We start from the raw sequence: 20,806 nt of genomic DNA on the forward strand, positions 1-20,806 counted from the left end.
CATAAAGCACCATGGACTCATAATATCCTCAAGCTTTGCGTCACTAATCACCGAGTTGTCTGAATCGTAAACAGTCAGAGTCCAACTAGAAATGGAAGCCTCAATGGCAAACCAATGTTGTTGTCCATAGTTCTGGCACCAATATACATCCTCAACTCCTCCCCAAGATGCCAGAAACTGCTGCTCGATGCCGGTCAACATGGACATAATGTCAGCATCCCAATAATACTTTGTTTTGTCGGCTGTTTTCTTGAACTGATCATATCGGGCAGGTATCACTTGTGAGAAATAACTGTTCATCACAACTGCATTCTGTCGATATATATTGGGAAAATACTTGCGACGCATACGAAGCATGTGTTCTGCCGCATCAATATGCTGCAAAAGAGAGTACGATAAAAAAATTAGCAAAAACCATCATAAAATGCTGATGTCGAGCTCCATCGAGCTCACATCGAACTCATATCGAGCTCATATCGAGCCAGTATGAAACAGTAAAAAAACAAACTACTTTAACATCCCTATCGAGCTACCATCGAACTACTATCGAGCTCACATCGAGCCAGTCTGAAACAGTAAAAATAACCTACTTTAACATCCCTATCGAACTACCTATCGAGCCATCATGAAATAGTAAAGACAACCTATTTTAACATCCCTATCGAACTCCCTATCGAGCTCAATCGAGCTCATATCGAACTCACATCGAGCTTTTAACATCCCTATCGAACTACTATCGAACTAATATCGAGCTCACATCGAGCCACTCTAAAACAGTAAAAAAAACAATCTATTTTAACATCCCTATCAAACTACCTATCGAGCTCCATCGAGCTCACATCGAGCCACTCTGAAACAGTAAAGAACAACCCCTATTTTAACATCCATGTCGAACTACTATCGAACTCCTATCGAGCTCACATCGAGCCAGTATGAAACAGTAAAAATAACCTACTTTAACATCCCTATCGAACTACCTATCGAGCGCACATCGAGCCATCATGAAATAGTAAAGACAACCTATTTTAACATCCCTATCGAACTCCCTATCGAGCTCCATCGAGCTCACATCGAGCCACTTTGTTAAGGGAATTTTCACTATCGAACTCATATCGAACTCACATCGAGCTTTTAACATCCCTATCGAACTAATATCGAGCTCACATCGAGCCACTCTAAAACAGTAAAAAAACAATCTATTTTAACATCCCTATCGAACTACCTATCGAGCTCCATCGAGCTCACATCGAGCCACTCTGAAATAGTAAAGAACAACCCCTATTTTAACATCCATGTCGAACTACTATCGAACTCCTATCGAGCTCACATCGAGTCAGTAAAAATAAAACATGTAAAATTGAAAATAGTCCATAATTAGGTATAAATTGCTTACCCCATCATTGAGCCACGACTGGGGTGTCTTCAACGTCAGAAACCATGCTGGACCGTGACTCCCAGTCTTTACATCCCGCGGGGTCTTGTTGGGCATGTCTCCAAGAAGCCACTTGCACATTGTCCTATACTGTTTGGGATCTGGCTTCTTGAGAGGGTCCAGCACATGTGTAGCCTCTTGTGTAGCCTCGTCTGCTGGTGCAGCTGCAGCAGTGCGAGGTCTTTTCCTCGTGGGATCCGTATAGTCCTCAAACCAATCTGGCTTGCGTCTTTGGCGTCTAGCCCTCTGAAACTGAACCCCAGCAACATCCTCAGGGTTGACAATAATGACTCCCGGAGTCTCAGCATCTGGTGTCACAATGATGGTAGGGGGCGTCGTTGGATCATCAACATAGTCTAGCGGAAGATCCAATGACTCTGACTCTGAATCTTCATTGGACCCCCTCGGTTTCTCCTTAACAAATGTCAGGATCTGACTGAGTACGTCCAAGATCACTGACTGGTTCTTCAAGAGGGTCTCCTGTCGACCCTCGACTCTGTCCAACCGCTCAATCAAGTCGGCCAGCTCAGGGGCTGAGGCTGAGGCTGGTGGTGGGGTTGGTGTTGGGGCTGACACTGAGGCTGGGGCTGATGTTGGGGCACAGGTTGATGCTGGGGCTGAGGCTGGGGCTGATGTTGGGGCACAGGTTGAGGCTGGGGCTGAGGCTGAGGCTGGGGGAATAGGAGGGGTGGGACCTGCAACCTCCTCCCCCGGGGCAGCATCAATAAATATCTTGGCTGCCTCGGCAGCCTGAGAAACTTTCTCTGCCATTTTCTCAAAAGTCGCATCCTCCTCCTCATCAGTCTCCGAGGGATCCTGGCCAAGCCCAGGATAAAGGGGAAGATCTCCCTCAGTCAAAGACAAGTAATAGTCTTTTTCTGCTGGCCGAGGCTTCAACATCGGAAGAACAATTAACTGCAAACAACATAAAACATTTGGTTAACTCAAATAATGATAAAATATAAGCATATAGATAAAAAAAAACAACATAACTTACATTCTTCTTCAATAATATCGGTGCGATGACGGACTTGGTGAAATCCTTGTTCTTCCGATGCGACCAGCTAAGCATCCTCGGGAACATGTTTCCCGAGCTCACAACAAGCTCCACCGCAAGCTGTTGGATAGCCTCATATGCCCAGTACTGTAAGGCGGGGGCATAACCATACATACTGTATTTGGACTCTTGCTGCACCTTGGCATCCTTCTTGGCATCATAGTTGGCCTTTTGCTTCACCATGTCCTTCTTACAAGAATGCAATAGCCTCCTATAAGAGTACTTCCCCCATGGATAGCTGAAGAAGTACTCTACATTCTCAACAATTTTTAGAATATCTCGCCAAATGTGCAGTTTTCCCTCAATGGCATTCAGAACCCCCTCAACAAACAGACATAGACCAAGCTTGTACACATCTTCCACAACCGTACAAGTCTTGAAAGCATGGTCCACCTGTGACAGCTTTACTTTCTCAGCATCGTTGAAATACTCCTTTATCAACCGATCACTGAGATTACGCCCTTCCAACTCTTCTGGTGACGGGAAGGCACTGAAATCCAACCCCGTCACCAGGGCAAACTCTCCCATGCCGAATCTACAAGACTTCGACCCCAAGAAAAAATGCACCTCATCTTCGTTGTTGCTGGCGATTTTCCTCAGCAACAGTTGATGCACCAAGACTCCGGAGAAATTAAACTCCGAAGCCAAAAAGAATTGCTTAAAAGGGGATTCCTTAGCCCTTTCAAGCAGCCCGAGCTCCAAAAACCTGGTCTTGATGTGATTTAAAGTACTACTACCCCGATATGTCACTCGACCAGGAAAGTGATCACTGAACGGAACAAGCAACTTAGGCATCTGTAACAACACATGAAATTTTTTTTGTAAGAAAACAGAATAAAAAAAATTTCAAAAAAACACTGAAATAAGTTGTCATCGAGCTCTATCGATCTCTATCGAGCTATCATCGAGCTGAAACATACCCTATCGAGCACTATCGAAAAACTATCGAGTTCCATCGAGAAATATCAACAACCTAAATTTATCGAGCCTATCGAGCCAGCATCGAGCCTATCGAGCTAAGAAAAATCTGTCTGTCTAGATAAATAACCATCGAGCTACAGTCTAGTCTCATATCGAACCATTATCGAACCTATCGAGCTATGAAAAATCTGTCTGTCTAGATAAATAACCATCGAGCTACAGTCTAGTCTCATATCGAACCATTATCGAACCTATCGAGCCCTTGTAATATAATACAACATATCCTACCGAGCTCTTATCGAGCTCATGTCGAGCTCATATCGAGCCATAATCGATCCATCATCGAACTGTTCAAACTACCTTATCGAGCCTACTATCGAACCATAATCGAACCTATCGAGCCACTGGTTCAAACCCAGAAAAATTTCCCACAAAATCGGACAACCCATTCCACAAATCACAGATTCAACAACGATATAAAGCAAATATGGACTTGGGTTCAAGATTTTACCTTAGTTTTTTAAACTTTGAAGGAAATATGCTCCGTGGGTCTCGGGTTTGACAGAAAAATGGGAGTTTGCAGTGGGCTCGAGATCGCCGGAGAAATGGGAGAAGGTGGGGGCTCGACGGAGAAGGTGGGAGCTCGACGGAGATGCGGGCTCGACGGCTCGACGGAGATGGCGGCTCGACGGCTCGACGGAGGTGGGGGTTCGATGGTTTTTGGGGGATTTTTGTGAGACTGAAAGAGAGAGAAACCGAGACTGAGAGAGAGAAGGCTGAGATTGAATGGGAAGGGTATTTTCGGTAGGAGGGAAAAGCTTAGCATTAATTTGAAAATATTATTAATGTTGGGATTTTTTGGTAATATTAGGTATTATTAGAGATAAAAAGTGAAATTTCCCTTTTGATATTGGTGTAACACCATATATATAGAGTAATGGATTAGAGATGCTCTTACCATAGTCAAAATACTAAAATGACATTAGTTAAACTTTAGAGTACTACTAAGAAATCTTATTTGTAAGATCCAAATATTAATACTCTAAACTATAGGATAGTAAGTTTTTTTTCTTTCGAAAACTATAGGATAGTAAGTTGGTTCTAGTATAAATAATAAAATATTAAAATAATTTTTTTGGGGTTTATATATTTTTGTACTGATTGTTTTGATAAAGTATTTTATGAATTATGTATTTTGTAAAATAATTCAGACACAGACTTATATTTAATTTAAATGAAGAAAAAATTAATCATAACAATCAATTTATTTTAGAGAAAAAATTCAAGACACTACAACAAATTTGATATACAATGACTCCTTACAATGTCTTACACCAATGGTGTAAGACATTAAAACTTATCAGGGGTTTTAAATGTCTAATGATGTAAGACATTGAAAGTGTATATTAATTGCTATAATTGGAAGACATTAAAAATGATAAAAGACGTTGGAAATAGGCTGGGGTAGTGTTTATGGGTACATCCAACGTCTCTCATTGGGAGACGTGGGACACGTGGCACGTCTCCCAATGGGAGACGTTGGATGTGCATGAGACTACATCCAACGTCTCCCACTGGGAGACGTGCCACGTGTCCCACGTCTCCCAGTGGGAGACGTTGGATGTGCATGGGACTACATCCAACGTCTCCCACTGGGAGACGTGGGACACGTGGCACGTCTCCCAGTGGGAGACGTTGGATGTGCTCCCTTCATATATCACCAAAATCTTTGTCTTCCTCACATTACACCAACCCGAGAGCATGCAAAACTAGAGGAGAGAAAATTGGGGCTGCGTTTTTTAGGGTTCTAAGGTAAGTTTTTTTTTATTTTATTGATTTTTAGTTAATTATTTTGCAAATAAATCAAAGGTTTTGCATTAGGATGAGTAATATACATGCTTTTGTGTTAGTTTTACATTTTTATGCATTTTTTTATATACATTGTAGGATTTTGTGGTTTTTCCATGGAAGTTTTTAGGGATTTATGATTTTTTAGTTTTTTTTTAATTTAACCTATCACATTGTATAGATTTCATTAGAGTATATATGTTCATGATTTTTTTAAATTTTTATCATTTTTTATTTCGAAATTTAGATATATTTTTGTATATTTGAATTTTTTTTAAATTGTAACTATTTTGTTATATATATAGTTATGTTAAAATAAATTTATTAAATCATTTATAAAATATAAATATATGAAAATTTTTATGTTTTTGTTAATTATTAAGTTTATAGGTTATGAAATTTTATATTGATTTTTTTTTTAGGTTATAATTTGTGGCACATTGGGATTTTTTTTATTTGTTTACCAATATCATTTTCTATTATTAGATATGTAGTGATATTTGTTTAATAATATTTAACATATTAATTAATTTAATTTCATAGGTTGTGATTTTTGTGGTGATATTTTAGAGAGTATTTTGCATCAAAATTCCTATATCAATCACACATTTGAGGTAATTAAGTTTCTAAAATTACAATAATACGTTATATATTGCTAGATATTTAGTGATGTTTTATTTATTATTTATTAATTTTATTTTATTTGTTTGTGGATTTAATGGCGAATTTGATTACTATGTGAAGTAATTTTGCTAGCTTTTGGATTAAAGATTGCAAGAGGTACATATATATTATTTTACTTCTACTTTTAATATTATTAAACAAATGTTAGAGGAGTTTGAATATCTTAAATATTCATCCATAGTGAAGTAGGTTCTGAGATTAAATTGTGTGCTGCGGTGATAACGGAAGGTTGAAAACTTGTGTGTATTAGTGAAGTTGGTTCTGAGAAATTTGACTGTGTGCTGCGGAGCTATAAGGAAGAAACTTATTGTATGTTGTTTGAATTGTTTGTTTTGCTATTCACATGCAGATGGTTAGGTCACTATTATAGGGGAAATGCTGCCTGATTTTATCTAGGATAATAAAAAATTAGTTTTATATAGACATACAATTTTATCACGTGCTTATTTAGTGCTGTTTCTTTTCTTTTCCATAGACATAGGAGAATATATGGATAAACAGTGGATGTCAGCGAATAGGTTATCTGCGGAATATAGGAATGAGGTCGATTTGTTCTTAAGGTTTTGTTCGGAAAATGTGAAAGACCCAAATTTTACTTATTGTCCATGTCTTAAGTGTGGAACTATAAATGTAATCAAATAATTAATTAATATATTACTTTATATTTCTTGCACCTAACAAGCACATCATATACAGAGGCACAAATTGATGAGTTGCGACAAGAATGAGCGACATATATGTTGCCGATAATCCAAAGTTACCGACCTCGTTGATAGGTTTTTTTTTTTATTTTTTAACTCTTTCTTCATACACAATGCAATATTTGTTCATTTTGAATATGTCTAACAAATATTGTATTTCTTATATATGTCTAACAAATATATTTTTTTCTTTCAATTTAATTGATTATTAAATCAATTTAAATTTAGATTAAAATCATTTCAATTTAAATTAAAATAATTTCAATTTAAATTAATATTATTTCAATTTAATTAATTATTAAATTAAATTAAAATAATATTAATTATATGTCTAACAAATATATTTTTTTCTTTCAATTTAATTGATTATTAAATCAATTTAAATTTAGATTAAAATAATTTCAATTTAAATTAATATTATTTCAATTTAATTAATTATTAAATCAAATTCAAATAATATTAATTATAAATTTATTTAATTTATTTTTTTTAAATGGATGAGACTTTCAATGTCTCCCACTGGGAGAGGTGGGAGACGTGGGAAGTGACTCACCTCTCCCAATGGAAGACGTTGGATGTCTCCTAGGGACTTCCCACGTCTCCCATTGGGAGAGGTGAGTCACTTCCCACATCTCCCATTGGGAGACGTGGGAAATATACCTACAATGACCCTAGCAGCAACGTCTCCCCAATTGGGAGACATTGTAGACTTCCAATGTCTCCCAATTAAAGTCATAAAACCTCTATTTTATTGTAGTGAGAGGTCTTTTGTGACGGCAGTATAGAGAAATTTTTGAGTACTGCTATGTTTGTGAGTTTGGACAAAAGAATTTGAGTTTGGAACAATTAATGATTGCACTCGAGTGTGTTGACCATTTATGAATAGCAAGTATAGTATCACTTTATGTGTATTATAGAGTGTTGCTCAGCTCAATACCACTTGTTTTATAATTAGTTAGTAATATATTATAATAATTATTAAATTTAAATATATGAAATTTAATATTGGATTGGATTAATAACATTATATAAAATTTTTTATAGTGTTAGGCACCAATAATACAACTGCCCTTTAGCATTTCTTTCTTATTGAATAAATTCTTGCACTTGCTAAAAGTTTATGTGTGAAGCTAGCTTTATATCACTATAGTTTTAGTGACATTTTTATTCACTAAATGTTATCAATAACTTTAATGTGTGAACTTTATTTTATTATAATTCTATAATACATATAAATATTTATATATTGAAGAAGAGCTTAGAGTTCTATTCGAATGAAGAGGCAAGACAACAGCTCCGCACTCATATTTTAGATATTGGTATGAAAGAAGGAGAAAGAAATGAAAAATTGAAATTAGAAAAATTGACATGTGGCCCAATCAATTGAAGTCTTTTGAATTCCCTTGATTCATTAATTTTTCTATAAATAGTAGATAAGGGAGCTTATTTCGGAGACTTTGGATTAATTGTTACACTACTACAAAAAAGGGCAATTGTGTCAGTCAAACGCGTCAGTCAACGCAGTTGACTGACGCTGTTGACCAAGAATTAGCATTTGTGGCAGTTGGACACTGCCACAAATGAGGGCTCAATTGCGTCATAACGTACACTGACGCTGTTTAATGGAACCGTTTGTGTCAGTGGGGCACTGACGCAAACGGGCTGTTAACGGCGTCAATGGCCCACTGACGGTAACGGGGCGTTTGCATCAGTGGGGCATTGACGCAAACGGCAAAGTAAAACGCGCGTTTTACTTTTCCGTTTGCGTCAGTGCCCCACTGACGCAAACGCCCGTTACCGTCAGTGGGCCACTGACGCAACTGGGTCTCCCATAATAAAACCCTCATCGTCCCAGCCGAGCCCCATTTCACTCCTACCATAATTTCAGACCGTTTTCCTCCCAAACCAGCGGCGCCCAACCGAGGTTCTCCCCATTTAGGTACGTTTTCAACCATTTTTTTTCAATTTTAATGTTAAAATAATGATTTATATATGTTTATGAAACTTATATATAGTTTTTTTTGGATTTTTTTGTTAGATTTTGTTTTTTGAAGATATAATTTGAAAACCCATAATCTTCATTGGATTTTTGGGGTTTTCTACATCAAGAACCCACATTGCACAATTACCACAAGTAAGTGTAATTTTATTAATTTTTATGATTTAAATATAATTTTTGTGAATTTTTTTTTTATAAATTGACTATATTTCGGATTTTTAATTTTTAGATAGTTTTATTAACTTATTTTTTTAAATTTAATTAAATTTCGAATTTACTATGTAAATGAGTTTATATATAGATTAATGTATATATTTTGTATAAGTTTCATTTTATTAAATGTTTAGTTTGATTATTATTAGTAAATTTTTGTTTATATTTTGTTAACTTTTTAAAATTATTTTTAAATTTTGGGTTTAATTGGTTAAATAGGTATATATTAAAATTGTTTGTTTTTTTTAAGTTATATTTTATTATTGATTTAGTTAGGATATTTATAGTCGATTTTTATTTATGTGAGTTGTTAACTTTTAAAAAAAAAAAAATTTATTTCGGGTTTAAGTAAACAAATGTGTACATATAACAAATTATTTGTTTTCTTTAAGCATTTTATTGTTTATTTAGTTACAATATAGCTTTATGATATTTTTCTTTATATTTTGTTAACTTTTTTATTATTTTTTGGTATATTGTTATATTTGAGTAGGTATTTTGTTGACAACTTTGTTGGTGAGATCAAGCTTTGGAGGATTTTATATTGGAGGTAATATTTTAAACCTTAATGTATAATTAATATATTGAACTTAGTAGCATGTACGAATTATAAATGTAATGGCCCACTAATCTAGACTATTTGGACCATTAACGAAACTATACATAAAATCCTTAAAAGAACTTACATTTGCGAAAATACCATAATTTATTGAATAACTTGCAAAATAAGAGTTATTTACAAGGTAAATACCAAAACGGATATGGGATCCCATTGTCTTTAAAACAAAAACATAATTTAAAATAATAAAACATTACATAATTAGTGCGGAAAATACATATAAAAAGATATAAAACCGAAACTACATCCTCGAATCGATTAACGCTCGGCCCCTTGACTCCATTCATCATCGATACACATCCTCCAAGCGCCACGAATCTTACCGCCTCTAAGCTTATTTTCCTGCACATAAAACAGAAAGGAATGAGCCTAATGCCCAGTAAGGAAAATCTAACACAACGTCATATACGTAATTTCATAAAAACATAAAGACTTAACATAATACATATAACATACACTTATTATAATGGCCATTATTACTTGGGGTCCCATAGACTAAACAAGCATATGCCCATGGGATTAGTGGGGTCCTACTAGCTAAGTAGGTCATATGCTCATAACCCATTTGGGGTCTTGTTAGTCATATGGGTCATATGCCCAAGCCTACAAACATACACATATACATATCATAATACTTTTAATAACATAAAACATATAGATAACATAAACACATAACATGTTGATTCTAGCCTATTTTCCTTACCAAAGTTACCGGGATTATGGACTGAGTTGGGACTTTTGGAACACTCCTAAAACCATAAGAAAGAGTGAGTCTAAGAAAGGAGATGAAATGAAAGAGATGGAAAGACTAAACCATAAAAAAAACATACTTACCGACTTATATGCTTAAGAGCTTGGATTCCCTAACCAAAATAAGAATAAGGTTAGGGGACTGAGTAGAAGGTTTTGAGAAAGGAAAATAACATAAAATACAGAAAGGAACTAGAGTTTTGGGTTTACCTCAAAGATTGCAAGATCAATCTAACCTTCACCGAAATACTATAGAACTCACTTCCCAAAGTGTTTGATAAGCTTATGATGTTTAAGCTTATAGTTTTTCCCCCAAACCAAGTGTTTACACTCTCACACTCACTTAACACTAGCAGCTTCTGAACTTAGAGCAAATGGTGAATAATGGCTGGGTACTAGGTCCTATTTATAGAGTTTGGGAATGAAAATATCTTGATTTTACTTGAATAAAAATAATGGCTTTTTAGGTGAAAATCATTTGAATAATCGTTCAGCAGAGGCTGAAGACTCGTTCAGAAGATGCTGGACTGCTGAAGGAGTTTGAATGGCTGAAAGGAAAAGAATTCAAAAGTATTTGAAAACATGCTGGTGGAGGCGATATATCGCCCCCTATAGGCGATATATCGCCTGGACCTTTGTTCCCGAGGCGACCGTGCATCAATTCGTGTTTTCCGTATCTACGTGTTGCGATATATCGCCCCCTATAGCTGCGATATATCGGCATACGCTGAATATTTAAACACGAATTTACACATTTTTAGCTAAGTTTGAATGGAGTAAACAGCCTTGACTAAGCCCTCAACGTACTCAAAGCTGCTGACTGACCCTATAACATTCAAACTTTACCCTTATTTAATTTAATCCTCAAAAATACTTAATCCTTAATTACCATTCATAACATGTGCTTAAAATCCTATTGGTTGATGTCTAAACCTTATAATATAATAATATAATCCTTAATATCAGTCACATTAATCAAACCTTAGGTTATACTTAATATTCTTAAACTATAGGTTAAACTTAGAAAATCTATAAGTACTACTATGAGTGTCCAAATAACTCCTGGTCTGAACCAAAAATCCAAAGTAACAAGGATAACACTAAATATACTATAATTCTACTAAACAATTAGCTAAGTAAAGTTCTTGGACTCTACAATTCTCCCCTACTAAAAAGAATTTCGTCCTCGAAATTTACTTACCAAATAACTCCGGATACCGGCTCTGCATGTCCTCTTCCAACTCCCACGTTGCCTCGCGTTCAGAACTATTGCTCCATAGGACTTTAACTATAGGAAAGCTCTTGGACCGTAACTGCTTCATCCCCCTATCTAGGATGCTAACCGGTCGTTCCTCGTAACTTAAGTCTTTCTGGAGCGCTATGGTATCGTACTTGAGGACGTGAGATGGGTCTGACACATATTTGCGTAGCATCGAAATGTGGAAGACGTTGTGACTATCGGCTAGTGCTGGCGGTAGGGCTAGTCTATACGCAACTGGTCCCACTTTGTCCAATATCTCAAAAGGACCTATGAATCGGGGACTGAGCTTGCCTTTCTTCCCGAACCGCTTGACACCCTTCATAGGAGATATCTTCAGGAAGACTTGATCTCCAACTTGGAACTCCACATCGCGTCGCTTGGTATCCGCATAGCTTTTCTGACGGCTTTAAGCAGCAAGCATACGCTGTCTAATAAGCGTTACTGCTTCTTGAGCTTGCCTAACAGCTTCGGGCCCTAGAAGCTGCCATTCTCCTACCTCGTCCCAGTGCAACGGTGATCGGCACCTTCTTCCATATAGCAACTCATAAGGTGCCATCTCGATCGTCGACTGGTAGCTGTTGTTGTACGAGAACTCGATCAGCGGTAAGTACTTGTTCCACGATCCTCCAAAGTCAAGTACACATGCGCGTAGCATATCCTCTAAGATCTGAATCGTACGCTCTGACTGCCCATCTGTCTGAGGATGGAAAGCTGTACTAAGACTTAACTTAGTACCCATGGCTTGCTGTAAGCTTCTCCAAAATCTTGACGTAAACACTGATCCTCTATCTGATACTATCGTCTTGGGGATTCCATGCAATCGTACAATCTCTTGGATGTAGATGTCTGCATATTGGTCTGCCGTATAAGAAGTCTTAACAGGCAGAAAATGAGCCGACTTGGTTAGTCTATCAATGACTATCCAAGCAGAATCATGCTGCTTATTTGTCTTTGGCAGACCCGTCACGAAGTCCATGGCTATATCGTCCCACTTCCATTCCGGTATGCTAAGCGGTTGCAATAATCCAGCAGGCCGTTGATGCTCTGCTTTCACTTGCTGGCATACCAGACACTTGGATACATACTCCGCTATGTCTTTCTTCATCCCAGGCCACCAATAGACTGCCTTGATGTCATGAGTCATCTTGGTAGACCCTGGATGAACTGAGTATGGGGTGCTGTGCGCTTCTTTTAGGATCGTCTTCTTAATTCTTTGATCGTCTGGCACGCATACCCGATCCTTATACCTCAATAAACCTTGACTGGATATTGAGAAATCTGTAGTCTTGTCGTCTCTGACTGCATCCATGTGTGTTGCTAGTGTGCCATCATGTCTCTGACCATTCCGTATGTCTTCTAGCAGATTTGATTGGATAGACAAGTTAGCCAGCTTGCCTACAACCATTTCGATTCCGGCACTGATCAGCTCCCGCTGAAGCGGCTTTTCTATTCCGGATAAGGCTGCTAAGTTCCCATAACTTTTTCGGCTAAGTGCATCGGCAACTACGTTTGCCTTCCCCGGGTGGTATAGGATTTCGCAGTCGTAATCCTTTACTAATTCCAACCACCGGCGCTGCCTCATGTTAAGCTCCTTCTGAGTAAAGAAGTATTTTAAACTTTTGTGGTCCGTATAAATCTCGCACCGTTCTCCGTAAAGATAATGGCGCCAGATTTTTAACGCAAAGACCACCGCTGCCAACTCCATATCGTGAGTTGGATAGCGTTGTTCATACTCCTTTAACTGACGTGAGGCGTAAGCTATCACCTTGTCATTTTGCATCAGTACGCATCCCAATCCTAACTTTGATGCATCACAGTAGACAACGAACTTGTCGTTGGGTGTTGGGACACTAAGTACTGGTGTTGAGCAAAGCTTATCCTTAAGCAACTGGAAGCTTTCCTCACACTTATCACTCCAGTTAAACTTTTGTTGCTTCCGGGTCAGGTTGGTGAGTGGAGTGGCTATCTTAGAAAAGCCCTCTACAAACTTTCTATAGTAACCTGCTAGCCCTAAGAAGCTTCTTACTTCCGACGCGTTCTTTGGTCTAGGCCAATCCTTCACGGCCTCTACCTTCGATGGATCTACTGCAACTCCGTCTTTTGATATGATGTGCCCGAGGAACGCCACTTGTGAAAGCCAAAACTCGCATTTCTTGAACTTCGCGTAGAGTTGGTGCTCCTTCAATCGCGTCAAAATCATCCTCAAGTGTTCCTCGTGCTCCACTTCATCCTTGGAGTAAATTAAAATGTCGTCGATGAACACAACGACGAATTTATCCAAGTAGTCTTTGAAGACCCTATTCATTAAGTCCATAAACGCGGCTGGCGCGTTAGTAAGACCAAAAGACATAACCAAGAACTCGTAATGTCCATAACGAGTCCTAAAGGCTGTCTTAGGGATATCTTCTCCCTTTACCTTGAGCTGATGATACCCAGACCGTAAATCGATCTTAGAAAATACAGTCGCGCCTCGGAGTTGATCAAACAAATCATCAATCCGAGGTAACGGGTATTTGTTCTTAATTGTTACTTTATTCAGCTCACGGTAGTCTATGCACATGCGCATACTTCCGTCCTTCTTCTTCACGAATAGTACCGGAGCTCCCCATGGTGAATGGCTTGGCCTAATGAAACCCAAGTCTAGGAGTTCTTGTAGCTGTGTCTTTAACTCCTTGAGTTCCGTAGGTGCCATCCGGTATGGTGCCTTAGAGATAGGCTCGGTGCCCGGTACTAATTCTATCGTGAAGTCTATTTCTCTAGTTGGCGGCAATCCTGGCAAGTCATCGGGAAATACTTCTGGAAATTCTTGTATGACTCGAACATCTCCAACTTTGAGTGATGTCTCCTTCTCCACATTCGTGATGTTGGCTAAGAATGCTTGGCATCCTTTCTCCATCATTCTCTGAGCTTTGAGAGATGACACTAACGGTGTGCGTAGTCCTGAAGCTTGTCCCATGAAGCACAGTTTCTGGCCGTCAGGAGTATCGAATGTCACCTTCTTGCGTCTGCAGTCGATCGTTGCGCCATGCCGTGCTAGCCAATCCATGCCTAGTATGACGTCGAAGTCTTTGATCATCAGCTCTATCAGGTCTCCTTCTAGTTCCTTGTCCTCAATCTTGATTGGTACGCCTCGTACAATTCGCGATGATAGAACTACTTTGCCCGAAGGCAACTCGGTTGCAAACCTAGTTCTAAATCTTTCACTAGGTTTGTCTAGTTTATCTATCATTCCTAACGAAATATACGAATGAGTGGCTCCCGAATCAAATAATACATGATATAATTTATTGAGGATGGAAACCTGACCTGTGACCACCTTGTTGCTAGCATCCCCCTCTCCTTGGGTTAAAGCAAAAACCCGAGCAGGAACTATCTTTTCGTCCTTCTTCCCTTCTGGCTTTTGCTGAGGACAGTCTCTTTTACGATGCCCTTCTTGACCACAGTTGAAACACTCCTTGGTGTTGGCGCGACATTCTCCAGGATGCTTCTTCTGACATTTGGCACATGGCGGATATTCCACGTAGCTCGACCTATTTCCCCCATTATTTGGTCGTGCCCTTTTATTGTTGTCGGCTTGCTTGTTGTCAGGATGCCTTCTCTTCTGTCCGTTACCATTATTGTTGGACTGACTGTTGCCACTATTGCCAGGCTGATTGTTGTTCCGACTGGCCTGAGGTTGGCTCTGCTGTCTGGGTTCAGGCTTGCTAGCTTCTTCTTTGCTCACGTTGGCCTGCAACCTTTCTACTTCAATTGTCGTCTCGAGAACGTCGACATATGAAGTGTTTCCCGGGTTTGCTAGCTTCACCCCCATCTCGATCTTTGGTTGGAGTCCTCTAACAAACTTGTTCACCCTTAGATAGTCGGTTGGAACCAACTCTGCTGCGAACTTTGCTAAGCGGTCGAACTGACGAGCATATTCTGCCACTGTTAAATTCCCTTGCTTCAGATTGGTGAACTCCTCAATTCTCGTAGCAAGCACTGCTGAATTGTAGTACTTCTTGTGGAAGAGCTCCACAAATCGGGTCCACGTCATGGTGGCAGCATCGTGGGATTGCTGGACCAAATCCCACCATATCCTGGCATCTTTCTTGAGTAAAGACGAGACGCAGGATATGCGGTCAGCATTATTGAGGTTCATGTGGGCTAGGATCGGCTCCACATTCCTTAGCCATTCTTCTGCTTCAAAGGGGTCCGTAGTCCCTTCGAAGTTCGGAGCGTGCTGCTTGCGGAACCTTTCGTACACTGGCTCCATGTGCTGTACAGGATATGGAGCGTAATTCGTCATAGGCCATCCCCCATATGGACCAACTTGTTGGGGTGCTGGGGCCATTGGCTGCGGCTACGGCTGTGGTGGAGGCTGAGGCTGAGATTGAGCCTGTTGGCGTTGTTGTTGCAGAAGTTCCTCGACTTGCTGTCGCAGTCTGGCAATCTCTGCAGTGTTGTCAGCTGGCTGTGCCGGCGCGTTGCGGCGAGCAGTAGCACGCACTCCCCTTCGGCGAACGGTAGGGACCGCATTGGTCGCTGGAACATCGTTGGAAGCGTTCCCGTTGGTGCGAGCAGATCTTCGGAGAGACATTGTAGCAGAGTTCTAACAGTTAAAAGAAACATGTTAGAACTTTTCCTAATAGGCTCTAAGGCAAAAACTTATTCTAAACAAACATATCTCGGACCTATTTATTATGACTTCTTATGAAAAAATTATATAGGTCTTTATTTATTATTAGAGCGGGTTTCTATACTTAGAAAAACAAGTCATCTTTATTTTCTAAGTGTGTTTCTAATCATCCTATATGACTTAATTCTCAGGCTCGAAACTTATCTTTGTTCCAAAGTTAACCATATTGAGGGAGAGCTGGGATCAGTAAAATCGTTCCCACTACTAAGGCCCCCTAACTCTCAATAAGGAAACCAGGTTCATTGATTTGTATCCACCCTCACCGAACTTAGTCATTATTCATTTTATTTAGTATTTATTATGATTGCGAAAATAGAATCAAACTCACACATGATATTCAAATAACATGTTATTCATTTGGAAAAAAAAATTTCACTTATTACAATCAAAAGTAAATAAAACAAACATTAAAAACTTCTAATCTAAAAAATCGGGATCTTCTACATCCGATCCGTCATCTAACATATCATCATCTATTGCCTCATAGTCATCATTATCATGAGCATCGAATCGTCCTATAGGTAGGTTGGTGAGAATCCTATTCTTTTGCTCATTGGTGAATTGAAACTCAGATTTCGCGGTAAACCTAACTAAGAGAAAATAATATCTCATTGCTAAAGGTAATTCATCCTCCTCATGCATTTCTTCCCATATTTCTTCTAAGGCTGCTATTACAGAATGAAAATCCTTAAACAACCTAATTACTAATACATATTGTTCCGTTGATCTTAACATTATTTGTTTAGCCTCTTGAAGGCCACCTATTGCTTGGTGAAACAAAAGCAACCTTCGAGTAATCCTTTCTAGGGCTCCTACGGTGTTTCTTGGCTCCCTTATTCTTTTTAAGGCCTTAATGGCTCGGATATCTTGGTAGATTAAGGCTCCGTTCATTCTTAACTGAAACACAAACACTAAAGTTGTTAGCTATACACATAGACAAAGTAACTTGTAACTTGTAACTTAAACACTTACTTGGCGGTCCGATTCGGAGCTTTGAGCATGTGTATCGAGGAGAACTTCATGCGAAGGAACCTTTTTGCTCTGATACCAACTGTAATGGCCCACTAATCTAGACTATTTGGACCATTAACGAAACTATACATAAAATCCTTAAAAGAACTTACATTTGCGAAAATACCATAATTTATTGAATAACTTGCAAAATAAGAGTTATTTACAAGGTAAATACCAAAACGGATATGGGATCCCATTGTCTTTAAAACAAAAACATAATTTAAAATAATAAAACATTACATAATTAGTGCGGAAAATACATATAAAAAGATATAAAACCGAAACTACATCCTCGAATCGATTAACGCTCGGCCCCTTGACTCCATTCATCATCGATACACATCCTCCAAGCGCCACGAATCTTACCGCCTCTAAGCTTATTTTCCTGCACATAAAACAGAAAGGAATGAGCCTAATGCCCAGTAAGGAAAATCTAACACAACGTCATATACGTAATTTCATAAAAACATAAAGACTTAACATAATACATATAACATACACTTATTATAATGGCCATTATTACTTGGGGTCCCATAGACTAAACAAGCATATGCCCATGGGATTAGTGGGGTCCTACTAGCTAAGTAGGTCATATGCTCATAACCCATTTGGGGTCTTGTTAGTCATATGGGTCATATGCCCAAGCCTACAAACATACACATATACATATCATAACACTTTTAATAACATAAAACATATAGATAACATAAACACATAACATGTTGATTCTAGCCTATTTTCCTTACCAAAGTTACCGGGATTATGGACTGAGTTGGGACTTTTGGAACACTCCTAAAACCATAAGAAAGAGTGAGTCTAAGAAAGGAGATGAAATGAAAGAGATGGAAAGACTAAACCATAAAAAAAACATACTTACCGACTTATATGCTTAAGAGCTTGGATTCCCTAACCAAAATAAGAATAAGGTTAGGGGACTGAGTAGAAGGTTTTGAGAAAGGAAAATAACATAAAATACAGAAAGGAACTAGAGTTTTGGGTTTACCTCAAAGATTGCAAGATCAATCTAACCTTCACCGAAATACTATAGAACTCACTTCCCAAAGTGTTTGATAAGCTTATGATGTTTAAGCTTATAGTTTTTCCCCCAAACCAAGTGTTTACACTCTCACACTCACTTAACACTAGCAGCTTCTGAACTTAGAGCAAATGGTGAATAATGGCTGGGTACTAGGTCCTATTTATAGAGTTTGGGAATGAAAATATCTTGATTTTACTTGAATAAAAATAATGGCTTTTTAGGTGAAAATCATTTGAATAATCGTTCAGCAGAGGCTGAAGACTCGTTCAGAAGATGCTGGACTGCTGAAGGAGTTTGAATGGCTGAAAGGAAAAGAATTCAAAAGTATTTGAAAACATGCTGGTGGAGGCGATATATCGCCCCCTATAGGCGATATATCGCCTGGACCTTTGTTCACGAGGCGACCGTGCATCGATTCGTGTTTTCCGTATCTACGTGCTGCGATATATCGCCCCCTATAGCTGCGATATATCGGCATACGCTGAATATTTAAACACGAATTTACACATTTTTAGCTAAGTTTGAATGGAGTAAACAGCCTTGACTAAGCCCTCAACGTACTCAAAGCTGCTGACTGACCCTATAACATTCAAACTTTACCCTTATTTAATTTAATCCTAAAAAATACTTCATCCTTAATTACCATTCATAACATGTGCTTAAAATCCTATTGGTTGATGTCTAAACCTTATAATATAAAAATATAATCATTAATATCAGTCACATTAATCAAACCTTAGGTTATACTTAATATTCTTAAACTATAGGTTAAACTTAGAAAATCTATAAGTACTACTATGAGTGTCCAAATAACTCCCGGTCTGAACCAAAAATCCAAAGTAACAAGGATAACACTAAATATACTATAATTCTACTAAACAATTAGCTAAGTAAAGTTCTTGGACTCTACAATAAAATAGTGGAGATAGGATCTGGGACTGTGTGCTGCGGTGATATAAGGTTGTAATTGTGCATGTTTGATTGATTACTTGATTTGTTGTATTTATGTGATGAATATATGTTTATTTAAATTTTGGGAAATATGATAGAAATAGGAGAAATGCTGTACAATTTTTTTTTAAGATTTAGTAATTTGGGAATTATGCATGTTTGATTGATTAATTGGTTTGTTGTGTTTATGTGATGAAATATATTTATTTAAATTTTGGGAAATATGATAGAAATAGGAGAAATGCTGGTCAATTTTTTTTAGGATTTAGTAATTTTAGAATTATGCATGTTTGATTGATTAGTTGAATATTTTTGTGTATACCATGTGCTGTATAAATGCACATTTTAAATTTGGGATCCTGTAAACTCACATTTCCGTCCGGAAATCAAGGAAATAATTATCATGTAAGTTTTTCATTTTACTTAATTAATTTATGATTTTATTTCAAACTCATATATGGGTAAATATTAATATTGTGTGCAGGGCGTTGGATCAATATGATACACACCGAAGACTAAAAGAGTCAATCAATCTAAAAGTTTGTGTTCCTAAGGTAAGTAAATTATATTACTTATCGTATTCAACTTTTTGACATATTTCTATTATAATAACTTACTAAATATAATTCTTAACTTTGGATAACTATGTTGTAATAGTGTCGAAACCAGATTGGGCCAACCGAGTGTGGCTTTTACGTTATGAAATTTGCTAGAGACTTGATTTCACAGCCTAGACCGAAGGCCTACTTGAAAAATGAGGTATTGTTTTGCTTTTTAATTTTCATTTAAACTATCGTTCATGATTTTATTTGGATGATTATTTGTAACTTATTATTTTAAATAATTTCTAATTAGTTTACGAATACGAGTCCATATTCGGCTGACGAAATCAACGAGATACGGGATGAGTGGACTGAATCAATTATGGCGTATCTCAATTAGCAAATGAGCAAGTGGGTGAGGAAATTTTAGTTTAAGTAGGTTTGACACTTAGAAATTTAGAACACAAGAGTACATATATTAACTTTGATATTTGAATTACTTTTATAGTTTTGATCACAAATGTTAACTCTAGATAAATGTTTATAAAAACTTATATTGTTGTTTTTCTGATCATACTGCTGTTTTTCTGTTTCTGCTGCTGTTTTTTCTGTTTCTGCTGCTGATTATTTTTATCAAAACAGGCCAGGGAAATTGGCATAAACATTTGCAACTTCCCTGGTTAATACTTTATGTGACAGTGCCCAACTGACGCAAAAAATACTCGTTTTTAACATTTGTGGCAGTGCCCCACTGACGCAAATGACACTCTGGTTTGCGTCATGGGCAATTACGTCACATAGTACACTGACGCAAAAACTCAACTGTGGCAGTGCTAAACTGACGCAAATGGCCTTTTTTGTTGCAATGTTATTTGCTTGATTTGAATAGAGAAAATTATTGACCTAATACAATATGAAAGATCTGAGGTGTACATCAAATAACAACAAAAGACTAAGATATTTCTCAATTTAGAAAGCTATTGTGTTGGAATGATTTTGATCCAAACAATATTTTGGTCAGCAATTTAATTCGATTTAATCCACTTATAGAGTGTTCAACCAAAGTGATCATCCAATTAGAAATCCTGCTAATTAGATTC

Source organism: Humulus lupulus, chromosome 7 (genome assembly GCF_963169125.1).
Source record: "Humulus lupulus chromosome 7, drHumLupu1.1, whole genome shotgun sequence".
NCBI classification, from domain to species: Eukaryota; Viridiplantae; Streptophyta; class Magnoliopsida; order Rosales; family Cannabaceae; genus Humulus; species Humulus lupulus.